The sequence below is a fragment of the Rousettus aegyptiacus genome, unplaced genomic scaffold (genome assembly GCF_014176215.1).
Source record: "Rousettus aegyptiacus isolate mRouAeg1 unplaced genomic scaffold, mRouAeg1.p scaffold_m13_p_10, whole genome shotgun sequence".
NCBI lineage: Eukaryota > Metazoa > Chordata > Mammalia > Chiroptera > Pteropodidae > Rousettus > Rousettus aegyptiacus.
The window spans coordinates 28,569,826-28,583,670 of NW_023416285.1; the positions used below are offsets into that span (position 1 = coordinate 28,569,826).

Consider the following 13,845-nt stretch of genomic DNA (forward strand, 5'->3'; position numbering starts at 1 on the left):
CCTAATCTGCAACATGATGGTATTTGGCACTGGGCTCTTCAGGAAGGAATTAGGTTTAGATCAGGTCATGAAGATGGAGGCCCCATGATGAGATCAGTGCCCTTGAAAGAAATGGAAGAGATCAGAGCCTTCTCACTCTCCAGAATGTAAGAATACAACAAAAAAGGCAGCCTTGTGTGAACTTGGAAGTGCTCTCACCAGTAACTGAATTTGCCAGCACCTTGACTGTGAGCCTCCCAACCTCTAGAACTGTAAGAATTAAATGTTTGTTGTTTAAGCCACCCAGTCTATGGTATTTTGTTATAGCAGCCCAAACTTACTAAGAAAATTACTTTAAAATGAGATATTAAGGGAGCAATGTGGCTGAATAAGACATCCTTCATCATATTCCCTTACCCCCAATAACAATAATTTAGCATCCATCTATGGACAAAGTTGCCTTTGTGGGAGCTGTGGGATCCAGCCTTATACAAGGGAACTGGAAGAAGTCTAACCCACCCATGTGTTGGATAATAAGCATACTGACCTGAGCCTTGGCTGTGGGCACAAAAATGATCCATGAACTAGCTCCAGCTCCTCTTGTCCCCATTCTCTACATGGAGGACACTGTTGTCAGATAGTTACACATGGATGAGAGAGCTTTTTGGAAACCAAGTTTCCAGGAAAGGAGTTCCAGCACAACACTTGAGTGCAAAAAACAAAAACAAAACGACAAAACAAAACAAAATAAAAACAACAAAATAAAACAAAAAAACAAGTTTGGACATATTAGAGAGAGTAAGAGAAACAGAGTGACTTTATCCACATCACCCCTACGCTAAGGAGCACATCTCAATGCCAAGAGAAATCTTCTCAGCCCATGATTTCTCCTGTGGGGGAAAAGTGAGAGTGTGTGAGTGAGTGCCAAGCTTCCCCAGTGATGTGAGATGCTGCCAAAGAGGCTCTCTCTTGCCTCTTCCAAGACCCTGAGTCATGGATGGGAAGGAGCTGTGAGAGCAGCAGATAGACTCTTGGAAAGCATTAAAGGAACATAGATTCTACTAACTGCATTGTGGATTCCATCAAGAAAATCACCCATTAGCTGCTGGGATGCCTTACCCTTTCTTGGATTCCCCAACTGGTCAGTGGGCACCCCCAGCATTCTGCACACCTCACCCACACACACGCCCACCCAATTTCTGGTTTTCGGTGCACACTCTCAACAGCAGTGAGAGTGAGTTTAGGCAGATGACTACTGAGTGCACACAGAAAACCAGCCCAAATCTATGAGTCAGAGAGAGAGAGCACAAAGTTGAGCTTTATCTCTGCCCTTGGAAAAATCAAAAGAGAGGCTATCAGCATGTGCCCTGCTACACTGCAGGATCGAAAGAAGGCATATAGAGCACAAAATGTGGAGCAGGCCTCTCCATTGAAGGTCTGAGAAAGTCTCAGAATGCCTAACAGGGCTGTTGGAAAGTATTTCTCCCCTAGTCAGTTAATAAAGACTAGAGGAGGTGAATGCTACTTCAAATGCAAAGACAAGACGTCAAGGAACAGGAAAATCAAGGGAACATGACACTATTAGGGAATCACAATGATCTTCCAGGAACTGACCCCAAAGACATGGAGATCTGTGATTTACCTGATAAGGAATTCAATAGTTGTTTTGCGAAAGTTCAGAACATTACTTCCAATAGCAGAAGAATAAACAGTCTTCCAAGTGCACACAGAACATTCTCCAGGATAGATCATATGAAAAGTCACAAAGCAAGTCTTAGCAAATATTTTCTCTTTTTTTTATTTCTTTTTACTATGGTGACATTGGTTAATGAAATCCAGTATGTTTCAGGTGTACAATTCAACAGTAAGGCATATATTTATTACATTATGTGTTCACCATCCACAGTTAGATTTCTTTCTGTCACCACATGTTTGACTCCTTTTACCTCATCTACCTCCCCTTTCCCTCCTCTGGTAACCACTAATCTATTGTCCATGTCTATGAGTCTCTGTTTGTTTGTCCTGTTTGTTTGTTGCTTTTAGGTTTATATCCCACATACAAGTGATATCATGTGGCTGTCAAATTTTAAGAAGATTGAAGTCAGACTATTTTGATCAAAATAGTCTTAAAATAGAAATTGATAACAGAAGGAAAACTGGAAAATTCATAAATATGTTGAAATTACCACACTCCTGAACAACCAATGAGTCAAAGAAAAATAAATAAATAAGAAAATTTTAAAAATATTTTGAAATAAATGAAAATGGAATACAACACACCAAAACTAATGGGATGCCGCACAAGAAGTTCTAAGAAGGAAGCGTATTGCATTAAATGCCTATATGAAGAAAAAATGATCTCAAATAAACCTAATTTTATACCTCAAGGAACTAGAAAAAGAAAAACAAACTAAGGCCAAAGTTAGCAGGAAGAAGAAAATAACAAATATCAGAGCAGAAATAAATGAACCAGAGAAAAAGTAAAAGACTAAGAGCTGATTTTTTTTTTTTGCAAAAATAAATAAAATTGACAAACTTTTAGCCAGACTAAGAAAAGGAGAAGACTCAAAAAATTAGAAAAGAGAAGACTCAAATAAAATTAGAAACAAAAGTGGAGGCATTTCCACTGGTACCATAGAAATATGAAGGATCATAAGAGACTGTGATGAATAATTGTATGCCAAAAATTGGATGACCTAAAAGAAATTAATAAATTTTTAGAAACATACAACCTACCAAGACTGAAGTATGACTAAATAGAAAATCTGAATAGACCGATTGCTAATAAGGAGATTGAATCAGTAATCAAAATTCTCCCAACAAAGAAGAGCCCTGGACCAGATGTATTCACTGATACATTCTCCCAAACATTTAAGGATGAATTAATGCCAATTCTTATCAAACTCTTCCAATAAATTGAAGAGGGATAATTCCAAAATTCATTGTATAAGACCAGAATTATCCTCATATAGGAAAACTACAGGCCAATACTCTGATGGATCCAGCTGTAAAAATGCTCAACAAATATTAGCAAACCTAATTTCACAGCTCATTAAAAGGATTAAAATGATCATATACCATGATCAAGTAGGATTTATCCATGGGATACAAGGATGGTTTAACATATGTAAATCAATAAGATGCCATATTAAAAGAATGAAAGAAAAATCTTATGATCATTTCAATAGATTCAGGAAAACATTTGACAAAATACGACATTCCTTCTTGATTAAAAACTCGATAACTTGTGTATAAAAGAAATGTATCTCATCATAATAAAGGCCACATATGACAAATACACAACTAACATCAATGGTGAAAGATTGAAAGCTTTTCTTCTTAGAATCAGGAATAAGACATGGTGCCTACTCTTACCACTGCCATTTGGCATAGAAATGGAAATCTTAGACAGTAATTAGGCAAGAAAAAGAAATGAAAGTCATCTAAATCAGAAAGAAGTACAGCTGTGCTTGTTTGTAGATTATATGATCTTATGTATAGAAAATACTAAAGAATCCACAAAAAAACTATTAATAACTAATCAGTAAATTCAGTAAATTTGTAGGATGCAAAATCAACATACAGAAATAAGTTGTATTTCTATGAACTAATGACAAAGCAACTGAAAAAGAAGTAAGGAAAATAATCCCATTCAAAATAGCATAAAAAACAACAAAATAATTTGAGATAAATTTAGCCAAGAATCTTAAAGTCCTATACACTAAAATTATAAACTTTGATTAAACAAATTAAAGAAAACATGAATAAATAGAAATATGTCTTGTTCATGGATTAGAATTACTAAATTAAAATATCCATTCTACCCAAAACCATCTATAGATTCAATGTAATCCCTATCGAAATATCAATCCATTTCACAATTCTAAAATTTGTATCAAACCACAAAAGATCATGAATAACCAAAGTAATCATGAAAAAGAATAATGCTGAGGCATCACATTTCTTGATTTCAAACTATTATAAATTGGTAATCATCAAAACGGTATGGTTCTGGAATGAAAATGGACACATGGACAAATGGAACAGAATTGAGAACCCAGCAATAAACCCTCATGTATGTAGTAGTCCACCAATATTTTACAAGGGAGCTAAGAATACACAGTGGGAAAAGAACTGTCTTTTCAATAAGTTGTTTTGGGAAAACTATATAATCACATGCAGAAGAATAAAACTGGACCTCTATCTTACACCAATTATAGACATTAATTTAAAATAGATTTAAAAACTAAACATAACACCTGAAATCATAAAACTTCTAAAAGAAAATGAGGGGAAAAGCTTCTTAATATCGGTTTTGGCAATAATATTTTGGATATAATATCAAAAGCACAGGTAACAAAAGCAAATGTAAATAATCATGACTACATCAAACTAAAAAGCTTCTGCACAGCCAAAACAACAATTATCAAAATATTTGTAAATCAGATATATGATAAAAAGTTAATATTCAAAACATAAGGAATGAATACAACTCACTAGCAAAAAGAAAACCTCCAAAAATCAGATTTAAAAAATAGACAGAAAAAACGAATAGACTTTTTTTTTCAAAAACATACAAATAGCCAACATGTACCTGAAAAGGTGCTCAACATCATTAATTATCAGAGAAATAGAAATCAAAATCATGAGCTATCACTTCATACATGTTAGAATTGCCATTATTAAAATAAAAAGAGATAAGCGTTGGCAAGGATATGAAGAAAAGGGAATCCTGTGCATTGTTGTTGGGAAGGTAAATTGGTAAAGCCATTATGGGAAACAGTATGAAGCTTCTTTAAAAAATTAAAAACAAAACTATCATATTATCTAGTAACCCCACTACTTGGTGTATATCCAAAGGAGATAAAATCAGTTAGCTTGAAGAGATGTCTGCACCCACATGTTTATGGAGGCATTATTTATAATAGCCAACATAAAGGAAACAAATTAATGGTGAAAGAAGATTTGGTATATATACAGAATAAAATATTATTCAGCTATGAGAAAGAAGGATATCTTGCCATTTGCCACAGAATGGATGGACCTTGAAGGTATTGTGCTAAGTGAAATAAGTCAGACAAAGAAAGACAAATATTGCATGGTTATCGCTTTTATATGGAATCTAAAAGGCTGAACTCAGAAACAGGCTAGAATGGTAGCTGCCAAGGGCAGGTTGTGGGGAAGTGGAGAGCTGTTGATCAAAGGGTACAAACTTCCAATTATAAGATGAATAAGCTCTGGAAACATCATGTACAGTGTGGTGACTATATAGTTAACAATAGTGTATTATATACTTGAAAGTTGCTAAGAGAGTAGATCGGAAATAGTCTCACCACAAAAAGGAAATGGTAATTATGTAAGGTTGTGGAGGTGTTAATAAACCCTACTAAGGTAATCATTTCACAATATATAAGTGTATCAAATTATCACATCGTCTGACTTAAATGTACACAATGTTACAAGTCAATTATGTCTCAACGAATTTGAAAAAAAATTAAAATGCATTGAATAAGTAGAATTCTTTTTTTAACTACACTGGAATAAACTTCTGCTAGTCCATCCAGATGTACTCTCTACCCTTCCTCGCCTTGTTATGTGCCCTGGGAGGTCACATGTGTGGGATTCCTGGTGGTGTTTTGCCAACAAGGAGCCCTGGCAGGAGATCAAAGATGCATAGGAGACAGAGATCAGGGTATTTATTCTCCTGGATCCTTTGTTTCAGGGTCACCATAGGCTTTCCCTGTGGAGTTCTGGATACAAGCTATCTCTCCGCAGGTCCCCTGAGAGGTAATATAATCCTTAGTCTCAAGGGGAGACCATCTTGCTTGTGGTTTTTTTTTTTTTTTTATATATAACCTCTCTTTTTATATGGTCATCTCAATTTAGTGTGCTAGAATCTTGATGGAGACACGAGTAAGCAAATCCACAAAATATAAATATGACAAGGTGAGCTCATCTAAAATAATCAGAAATCAATAGTATATAAAGAAAACACATTTCTTAAAAATCGTGACTCTCCAGCATTTACACACATACTACCAAAACATAACCAATAATTACATACACTGCTGTCTCAAGTTTTAATTTATGATATAAACCTTTAATCTTGATAAGTTTTATGAAAATCAGGCACATTTAATTTTCATGCATTTTAAATTCATCAAAAGCAATAAAGTTATCTATTTTAGAGAACTAATATCACTATTTGTGATAACGTTTTGATTTTTGACCTTCGGGGACAATATTTCCTTTTATCACACAACTAAGGTATCTCTTATAAAGAAAGTTAGTCATGTTATCTGTAAATACACATATTTAGAAATCATCGAATACATTAAAACATTGCAGAATTCATTCATCTGGGGGCTGAACATTTACGTTATTCATTACTAATAACTCGTCAGGATCTTTAGAAAGTCCTTTTTTCAGTCAATACTGGAAAAGTGCTAATGTATATTATCACCAGACACCTGTGCCTTAAACTGAAGCTGTGCTAGAGCATGAAGCTGGACGTGCACAACTGAAATGGATCTGTCGAACTTTTTAAGGGGAGAAGTTGAAATCCTCTAAGGGCGTTCTTACAAAGTGTAAATTCACTGATGTAGAGAGTTTAGCATAAAAATCCTTATTCTATCTGATGGTATTTTAGCACCATTCATTCCTAAAGAAAAGAATAAAGTAGAATGAAACAAAACCAGTATCTTTAGAAAAGAGGAAATGTTTATAGAAAATATAGTGTCATTTTAAGATCAGCTGATGACTGCTCTCCTTCAGAATTCTAGAAATTCTTTATGCTTCCATTTGGAAAAAAGGAGCTGAAATTTTTTCTCTCTCTCTTCCTCTTTCCCCAAACACACACACACACACACACACACACACACACACACACACCACGTGTATGTGTGTGTAAATACCATGGGAACAAAGACATAAATAATTCTGTTTTTTTTTTCCCCATTGAAATCTTTAAGTTTATTTCAAAATCCTAGACTACATTTCTAGCCCTGTAGTTTTCCATGATATAACATGTTTAGGACAAATAAAACACTCATTTCAGCAAGCTAAGATGGAAGCGAATGGTAAGAAGTAAAAAAAACTGAAAAGCATGAGATGAGAGATGAGATGAGTTAGTTTTACTCCCTTTCCTACTTTCTTCACAGAAAGTCTAACTTATAGGGTACACTATTTTAATCAGACCTCAAAGACAAAATAATACCTTATATCTTAGGACGATATCAGGACCCCATCCTGAAAAAGTGATTTGAATTGTTGAAAACAAAGCCTATATTAAAAATGCCCCACGATCCAAAAGTATGCATAGGCAATGAGAAATAAATGTTTTAAAAATCACATAGATGGTAACTTATGCACAAATAAAACCTATAGTTTAGCTTAGATATATGGTAAAATTCAGAATCATTCAGTTTTCCCAGGGATGCAGGCTCTGAAACACATAGTCACATCTGACTCTTTCTTTGTGGCCAGTCTCAGTCATCAAGGGCTAAGGGTTTTATCAGCCTAGATGAACTATCCCCTCATTGAACTATCCTTTCCTTTCCATTTCCATGACCGCTATGCAGTCTTTTGGCCAAGTTCCTGGTTATAGGGTAATAAGCTCTTAAATTAACCCTTCAGTCCTGGTATTTTCTCTGTCCAGTCCCTACATCAGCTTTTAACCTGTCACTACCTTGCTCTTAATCTTTAACGATTCTAGAAAGTAAAGTCTAAAATCTTTTACAAGCTATCCAAATCCAGTACAATTTAAAAATTTTAAAGCCAATGGAATCATGAATAAAAAATAATATTACAACCATTAGAATCTAGGCCTACTTAAAAATTTACAAATTGTGCGTATGTACTTAATCTCTTTATATCCTCTAAATAGCCTTGTAGAAAGGTGATATTTATTATGAACATCACTATTCCCATGCTTAGGTACCTCAGCATAAACGATTTCTATGCTTTTGTGCATCGTGCTGGGGCAAGGAGAAGCAGCACAATAGGAACGTGGCAAAGAAAAGGAGCGGAGACAGGCTTTGCAACGTAGCCCGAGGTCTAGAGCAGGGCTGCTCTGTGTGGTCAAAGGAGCCACCTTCCTGGCATCTCTGAAGGGCAAGAGAAGCAAGGACTTGAATTTCTCAGAATAGTTTGGCCTCTTCAGAAGAGGAAGTATCTTTGCTACTAGCATTAAGTAAGTTGCTAGAAAGAAGTTGGCACTATAACATTTAGATGTTAGGAGCAGAAAATTACAAGAAGAGAATAGAATTTAGGGAGAGAAAGTAAGGAAATGACTTGTCAATCTAACAATTTTTTTCACTCTTTTGAACCTTCTCTCACCAGCCCTGACAAAAAGATCCCTGCCCATTCAAATTGGGCCCCATAACTGTGTCCTTCAAATGCTTTGCTCCTTCAAGTCTTTTTGCCTTTTCCTTATGTTACATCAAGGATTATAATTGGTCTGAAATTATGCTTATTCAGAATACATAGAGAAGGAGTTTAGGAATATTCATAAATTTAAAAAGCTGGCAAAAAAAAGTTCGATAAGCGATCTAGGGAAAAGCTTTTTTTTTTTTTTTTTTATTTGCTTCTGCCTTTCCCTATACATGTGTTCCATTATTCTTGCTACCCACTGAGGCCTCCCCTTCCATAGTCCATAATCCAAATCCAAGATAATTAGCATCCTTACAAGGATTAATCACTGGCAGAGCACTTCATGCAAAGCCTCCATGGATTACTGACAAGATTGCGGATGGCCCACCTTTGTATCAGGTGCCCATCCTTAGTTCAACAAGTGAAATTAAATAAGAGTTTTGGATGAAATAATTATAGCTAGAAGGGGAAGATGAACATGGCATCCATTATGAGTGACATATCCAGTAAATGATCCCTACTAAAATACCTCCTCTATCCTTCCTGCTCACTCATATTTCACAAATTCTTCCAAGAACAGCTTCTATTTTTATTTCCTTCCTGAAATTCTCTCAGCTAGTCCAGGTCATGGTGCAGTGGGCAGAACATGACGTTTGACATCACACATATCTCACAATCATCACAGAATGTATACCTTAGGTAGTTTGTGAAATGTTGTGATATGTTGTAATAAAGCTCAAACTTAAGTGTTGTACAAGTGTCACCTAGAAAGCTGATTGAAACACACATTTCTGGACCCCAGTCCCAGAGATCTGATTTAACAGGTCTGAGTTGGGCCTGGGAATTTGCATTTATGACAACTTTCAGGTGATGCTGATACTGCTTATCCATAGAACATACTTTGTGTACACTCACCTCCAAACTGCATGGGTTTGGACAATTTATTTCGTCTCTGTCTATACAACAGGGATTCTGCCACGTAATTTATACAAATCAAAATATATCCCATGTATATTATATACTAGTAATAAAAATTAATTAGTCCACCTTCCCTTTCTGTCATATTTGGCAGTGTGATGACAAGGCTAAGAGCAGAAATGTGGCACCAGAGGACCTCAGTTTAAATCATAGCTCTGAAACTTAGAATCTGTGTGAGTTTAGGCAAGTCATTTATCCTCGTTCTTCCTCTGTAGATTGGGCATAATAATATTAGCTTCCTCAGAGGTTTGTTGTATTAAATGAGGCAATATATATAAAACACTTGGAAAACTGCTTTATGTATAGTAAGGACTATGCAGGGGTCAGTTATTACTATTGAAATCATTTTGCAATTTCTCCCAGTAGAAAGACTAATTATTTAAAAAGGTGAATAAAATGTGAATGTTAATACAGTATAAAATGCATTACTAAAATATACCTATTTTTATTTTTAAGTCTTAAAAACTCAAGTTTAGGTTTCAGGTTTTTCTGGGTTCTTTGTTTACAGATACAAGTTCACGTATCTAAGTCCACAGTTATGAGCTAGCAGTGCCATGTATTTAAAGATCGTCATAAATGTTTAAATCTCCTTCAAATTTAGGTTCGCTGCAAGTATCAGAGATGATCTCATCATCCTTCCTTCACACATGGTACAAAGCTACTTTGTTAAACACCTTTCCTGAACACGTGCTTTCTACAAATTATAAAAGGTGGCCTTGGGGGTATGACCAAGAAAGAAAACTTGTGTGCAAGCTGTGAACTATTGAATGAGCATTTTACAAACATAATGAGTGAAGCATTAAAATATACCCACAGCAATAGTATTTCCTTCATTGCTTTATAACTACTTGTTTCTCCTCTCTGCTAAAATGTAACTTATTTGATCATAAGAACTTTACATTTTCCATAAGCCAAGAAGAGTGAGGATATCACAACAGAAAAAGGACAGTTTTGAAAGTCAGCATATACTGCTATGACTTCAAGTCAGATCTTCAAACAAGCTATCTAAAAGTGGAGAAGTCCGAAGAGAAGAAATAAAATTTGTGGATAATATTACTTACCATGAAGTATCATAGTAAAGATGACATTTGATAATGTAGGTAAAAGAACTTGGCTCAAAGGAGGTGATTCAATTAATAGTAGTTACTATTCTTTTTTCCTTGTATTCTTGGCATCTATCATGGTGAGTAACACAGCGTAGGTGCTTGAAAATGTTTCTTGAAATAATCAGTGTAGTATTAATTCAGCAGCTTGGCAGTGCTTCGTTCTCAATGTTCATTAATTCCACATCACAAATCAGCATGTTCAATAGCACCAAGTCACTAAGTCATATTTTCTCTAGAAAATAATGACAATTGCGGATCACTTTGGTTCATTAAGTAAATAACCTAATTACTCTGTGGGTTAGTTCAATCCAAGGACTTGACCATATGAGATAAAAAAAATTCGAACTATATTCTTTTGCCTCTTCCAAGATGTTGTTCCTATTTTGTTTTGTTTGTCTCCATGGAAGGTAATAAAAATTACTTTATTACAATAGGGTAAACCTCATTTAAAAACCACAGCATGGACTGGAATGAGCTTAGGTGTTGGTTCTGATTTGGTAGATAAGCGATTTAAAATATTTTCAGTATTAAGAATATTCCAGAATATTTCCAGCCTTCACTGATCTAATAAGAATGACAATTCTCACTAAACCGTGCTGTAATGAGATTTATATGCCTGTCTAGCCCTTTTCCTGGCTCTTTCTTTTTATTCGCTATCATTTATTATCGAAAACATCTTGATAGTCCATATTCCTTCTTTTTAGATAGTCAAACGTCCTTGTATGAAAGAAAAGTTTGACTGGAACATTTTTTTAAAAGGAAATTTGCATTCTAGTTCAGGATATGACAGATTTCTTGTAGCATGTATATTGTTACCTCATAGATATATGAGGAAATATTGAGAGATGTAGGAAGGTTCTGAAAGAGCATGTGACTTTGGAGAACACATAGAGAAGATTTAGGGATTAAAAAGTTTCCACAGGGGTTTGTGATGTAGGTAAAATAATAACAACAATGGTAACAGTTTTAGTTATCTCAGAAATAAAATATGATACTTTTTCTTTTTCCTCTTTCCTCATTAATTATTTAAGACTAGAGTACCTGTTTTTTTGTTAGTAAAATTTAATTCATATAAAGACTTAATTTTAGTACTCATATTAGATTTTTCTGCTGTTTCACATTAGTGACCTCTATTCTTTGTGAAATTCTTTTCTTAATTTTTGCAGACATTAGCTGCTTTCAGTTATTCCATTTTGAGCACACCTGTCAAAACTCCCTGAAGTGTCCTCTGTCATCATTCTGCTGGGAGGCAGTGCAGTGTAGTCGTTCAAAGTACAGGCTCTGGAGCCGGATCACCTAGACATGGATCCTGACTCTGCACTTACTAGCTCACTACGTTTGGGCTGGTTGCAAGACATCCCTTTAATAGGCTTTGTGGTATAGAATATACATTCAGATAAAAAATCTTACCATCTAAATATAAATCTAATTGCCAAATTGATACAAAAATTTCACACATGCTTAATTTAAGCTTACAAAGTGAATGCTTAATGCCTAATTGGGATGTTTTTGGCCCTGAGTAACAAAAATCCTCTTTAAATAGATTTATCAAGAAAGGTCGATTGTGTGTTTGTTTATAAATGAGCAAGCCCAGAGCTAACTATGCTATGCTTCAGGCTAGGTCCTGAGTTGTTCCACTGGCTTAGTGGTGTCATAAGGACCAGGTTCCTTCTATCTACTTGGCTGCCCACATTGAGATTTCATTCTTAGGTGGCTTCCCACAGTAGCAAATTTGCTGCCAGTGGTAATCTGGGCTTTGCGCGTATTCGCGAGGTCCAGGGTAAAGAACGTCAAGGGTAGTGAGGAGAGCTCAGGGAGTAAAGAAGGAAGTTACTGAATTCCTGAGCAGGGGCTCCATTCTCAGAACTCCCAGCAAGTCTCTCCTACTCTCCCACTGGCCTACATTGTATCTTAGTCCTCCCATTCCTAAAAAGAGATGAAATTGGCATGATTAGTTAGCCTCATTAGCTTGTAGGGGGTGGGAACTGGACCCAGGAAAATAAATACAACAGTGTCAAATTTCTTCATGTGTAACAGAAAAACTTCCGAGGAAACTAGATGATTCAGTTAATGAAATATATTTTGTTGTTATGGGAATTACTTCATAATCATGTGACTCAAGTTATATGTTGGGAATATCTTGGCAGTCATGTAGGAGACATTTCCATTTAAATTAACATTTTCATATGACCTATGATTCTATGTTAACCTCTGGACTGCAGGGGAGATAGAAAAAAAATTATTAATTACCATTCCATATACAACCAATAAAAATGAAGGCCAACTTTAAAAAAAAAGTAACAACCAAACAAAGGTTATATCAGTGTTCTGAATATCAGTTCTGTTATGGAAAAAAAAAATGTACTGTAAGTAACTAATGAACATTTCCCTCTTTCCATCTGCTTCAACTAGAAGAAATACTTCACACAATCATTCAGATTAGAAAGCAAGTAAAATTAGAATGGAGTGGAAAGCCAACTGAATTCTATTGAGGGTATGTTCATATTCATATCACAAAAAAACAGAAGTATGACTTAGTTGCCTAGGAATTAGTATTTGCAAATGAAATGTAAATGGTGCTACTCAGACTGACTTTACATAGACCAGCAATATTATGAAGAAAAACTTTATAGATCTTTAAACCCCTCCAAGATGACTGCATTATGTTTCAAAGATAACTTGGATTTATAAATTAATTTTACAGGTCAATGAAGTTGTCCACAATTTTTACAGAATTATCATTAATGAATGTGAGAAATGCAACAGACAGAACGTATTTGATTTTAGTAATCTGAGATAGTCTCTTAAAAGTTAAAATTAAGTTGCATTGAACTTTCTTATGCTACCAGAAAATAAAATTGATAGAACTACAAATGAGGAGTAATGATGAATAATGGGATCTTATTTCAAAGATATTTCCAACCAAGTTATGAATGGATTGATGTTAGGTATAGTCGTGTTTAATATCTGTATTAGTTACTTGGAAATAGGAATAAACAATATGTTAATAGATTTGAAGATGATATAAATTAAAAGGTGCTGCCAGCATGCATAACGAAAGATGAATAAATGTTTTTGAAAGCACATGAGTGATGAAAAATGAGTTTTACTTAAAAAATCAGATGAATACAATAGATATAATTTTTTAAAGAGTTATTCTATGGAAGGAAAAGTAAGCATAAATAATGTGCAAAAAAGAATTTAACAACTATTTACAGAAGATTTGACTTAGTAATAATGTAAAAATGAATATAGTATTTGAGGACTAGCTATGTTAAATTTTCACTTTACAATAAAAATAAAACACTGTTTTTCTATTTAGTTTTGAAGAGACCAGTATTAAAATATTGAAAACATTTTGATGTTTATCAATGCACCAAAATACAGGAAAAAGGACTAAATACACCTGAAA

General features: G+C 34.7%; 1 long non-coding RNA gene across 1 annotated transcript in view; it reads right to left on the minus strand.

Moving 5' to 3' along the window:
* Positions 1-13,845, minus strand: part of LOC107517927 — a 78,359-nt gene that overhangs the window by 12,793 nt on the left and 51,721 nt on the right. The window contains exons 2-3 of the long non-coding RNA XR_001598686.2: positions 10,389-10,665; positions 527-683 (exon numbers count right to left, since the gene is read on the minus strand). This is a non-coding gene — a long non-coding RNA (uncharacterized LOC107517927). The remainder of the gene's footprint in view (positions 1-526; positions 684-10,388; positions 10,666-13,845) is intronic.